The following is a 3,654-nucleotide window of genomic DNA, read 5'->3' on the forward strand; positions in this document are numbered from 1 at the left end:
AAACCCCACACTGCTTCTGAGAGGAGTAACCAGGGGAAATACCTATTTGGAAAATTATATTGATGGATTGCAAGCGAACTTTTCTGATAGTGATAAACCTTACCTTCTAAAAACAAGCAGGATTCTTTCTTATCAGGTATTATAAAACTAGAGGCCTGGTGCATGAAAATTTGTGCACTGAGGGGGGGGAGGGTCCCTCAGCCCGGCCTATGCCCTCTAGCAGTCTGGGACCCCTGGGGGGATGTCCTCCTGCCGGCTGGCAGTCAGACATCCCTCTGGCAGCCTGGAAGTCCCCAGGGGATGTCCAACTGATGGCTTAGGCCCTCTCCTCATGGGGAGCGGGCCTAAGCAGGCAGTCAGACATCCTTAGTGCTACTGTGGAGGCAGGAGAGACTTCCACCACTGCCGCTCAGCTGACCAGTCATGAGCCGGCTTCTGGCTGAGCAGTGCTACCCCTGTGGAAGCACACTGACCACCAGGGGGCAGCTCCTGCACTGAGCATCTGCTCCCTGGTGGTCAGTGAGCATCATAGTGACCAGTCATTCCTGGTCAGTTGTTCCACAGTTAGGGTCAATTTGCATATTACCCTTTTTTATTATATCGGATGGTCTCTCTTTCAAAAGAAAGAAAAGTAGCCAAACCGGTTTGGCTCAGTGGATAGAGCGTCGACCTGCGGACTGAGAGGTCCCGGGTTCAATTCCAGTCAAGGGCATGTACCTTGTTTGCGGGCACATCCCCAGTGGGAAAAAAACTGGATAATATAAACTAATATGGATGTGGTTACTTATCTGTTAAGAGAAAGTGTTTCGAGCTTAATTCAAGAGGAAGAAGATTCTTTAGAATTATCACTAAACCATTGGAGGGAAGCTGTTACATTTTGTGTCAGGGAAGAGAAGCAAAGTTATGCATTTTGTTAAAGCCATTTTCCTCTCCAAGTCTGCTATTTATCTATCACCTCTTATAGGAAAAGGTTGTGCTGAATGGATTCTCGTTTCCTTTTAATTGTGATATTTTTAAAATATATTTTTATTGATTTCAGAGAGGAAGAGAGAGGGAGAGAGAGAAACATCAATGATGAGAGAGAATCATTGATCAGCTGCCTCCTGCAGGGCCCCACACTGGGATTGAGCCCACAACTCTGGCATGAGTCCTGACTGGGAATCGAAGAACATTGACCTCCTGGTTCATAGGTCAACACTCAACAACTAAGCAACACCGAGTGGGCTCAATTGGGATATTTTTAAAATTCCATTTTTTTTAAAAAAAAAAAAAAAACTTCTATTTAAGCATCTTATTGAAATACAATAGATCTTAAAATAAACTAAATATTTTTTAAAGTACAAATTTAGTGATGTAGCACTAAAATTTGCCTCCAAAGTACCACTTTAGTAACATCATACACATTTTAATATGCTGTTTTTGTTTTCATTATATTCAAATGTATTTTCTAATTCATTCTTTCCTCTTTTTAGTTAACAATGAACTATTTAAAGTTGTGTTATTTAATTTCCAAATTTGGGAGCTCTTCCAGTTATTGATTTATAATTTAGTTCCAGTGTTTAATGGAAGGATAGTTTCTATGGGCTTAAATCTTTTACATTTTATAGAAGCACAGAATATGGTCTTGTTAAATGCTCTGTGTGCACATGAAATACAGTTATAATAAGTGTTTTTATGTGATTGTCTGATAATTCTACCATCTGTGTCAGTTATGTGTTCATTTTGATTGAATACTTTTCTCCTTTCATGGATTTACTTTCTTCTTTCCTTGCAGCCTACTAATTTTTAATAAGATGCTAGTCATTGAGAATTTTACCTTATTGAAAAATGGGTTTTAGTTGGTAACTTGGTGTAGTATTTTTCTACAGAATACTGCATAACGAATTCAAAGCATCTAAAACTCTTTAATATCAAGGTAATGAGAGTTTTTGAATTCCATAGATATTCACAGCCTTTGTTCTTGAACATAGTTATGCTAGTTTTCCTTTAGAATCTGCTTCTAAGCTTTTTTTCTGGCAAGATTAGAGTTGCTCTGTCTAGAGCTAAGTCCTCTCCACTACTCAGGCAAGACCCCTCTTTATACTCCATCCAAGGCCTTGGGAATCATGAGGTGTTTTAGACTAACTGTTGGGAACAGGCACTATTCCAAGTCCTGCGTCGCCGGGAGGGGTGATGGGGAATTTTACCTCTATTCACTTTTGGTGGTTATTCCCACAACCTTGGGCAATTTTATTTAATGAATGTGTTAATCTGTAGCTAAACACTTGAGGAGGTCTCTGAAGTCTCTGGAATTTTATTACTTTATACAGCTTTCTCCTCTGTTACTTTGATGAGCAAACTCTAGTTACCTTGTTCTCCCCAGTGCTTTGGCTCTGATTCCTCAACTCAAGGAGTCCATCTGGATTTTGCCTGGATTCCTCCTCTTTTTGCTTTGACCTAAAAACTCTTACATAGCAGCTAAGTGGGTGAACATAGGGCTTATCTTAGTTATTTATGACTTAGTTGGGTAACAATAAAACTCACCTCACTTGTTTATCATCCCTCATCCCTCATCTCTCAGGAAACACTGTATTTTGTTACCTGATAGACAGCATCTTGAGAAACTTCAGTTCAAAAATTGTGTGCATTATTTCAGGCAACCCAGTAAATTCAGTCCTAGTATTTCATCTTGCCCATAGTGGAAGGTGCATATTAATTTGTCAATGTTTCATTGTTGAGATAAACTTTTGAAATTATTCCATTTAAAGTGTAAATATGTTGAGAGAAACTTTAAAAATATTTTGGATCAGCAGCGTCCCTTAACCTTATTGTATTAGTAATGGATAGGAAGAAGTAATTAATGAGTTAATATTTCTTTCTTATTTCTCAACACTCGACTATAATTATTCTTATAATGAGCATATAAGGAATTGTATATTTTACAAGTGGAATTATATAATTAGATTCATTCTTGATCACAAAAGTCAGTTTTAGTGTCTCCAACTTAGGCATATTTTTATAGCCTGCAAATTTTGTAACAAGCAATTATTGTATGCTAATTGTATTCAATTAAAGTCAGTAATCTATTTTTAATTTAGATAATTTATATTAAAATAATATATGAATGCTTTTTAATTGCTTATTGACCTTTCATCTATGTACATTATTGCTAGAACAATTACTAATATTCAAATGAGTAAATACATTTTAATATACCAAATGAATTCAGACATTAAAGCTATTAATAATAATCTATTTTCTTTGAAATTTTAAAGATCACATCTAAATAAATAAAGTTCACCCTTTTACAAGTTATATTAATTGAATAGTTTTTACTATTGCATCTTACTGAATATTATGAATACCCTTTTGAAAAATTCAGTGCAATTTTGGGTAACATGACATAATCCAAACAAAAAGTGAAACATCTTTGTTTCTTTAAGTTTCACTGATACTGTGTTGCAGTTTTTCTTACCTATATTATTTGCCAGAAGACTCAGCCAAATAGCTGTCTCAACTAAAAAGTGAAAAATGCAAACACATTCAGCTTCATTAAGAAAACTGAGATTCCACTGGGCACCTGACCTCTCATTTTCTTTTTATAAGAAAGGTGATTAGGTCATCACTCAGAACTAAAAAGAATCCTGTGGACTATTAGTGAGCCTTCGTAAAGCA

The sequence above is a fragment of the Myotis davidii genome, unplaced genomic scaffold (genome assembly GCF_000327345.1).
Source record: "Myotis davidii unplaced genomic scaffold, ASM32734v1 scaffold20, whole genome shotgun sequence".
In the NCBI taxonomy this organism is placed as follows: Eukaryota; Metazoa; Chordata; class Mammalia; order Chiroptera; family Vespertilionidae; genus Myotis; species Myotis davidii.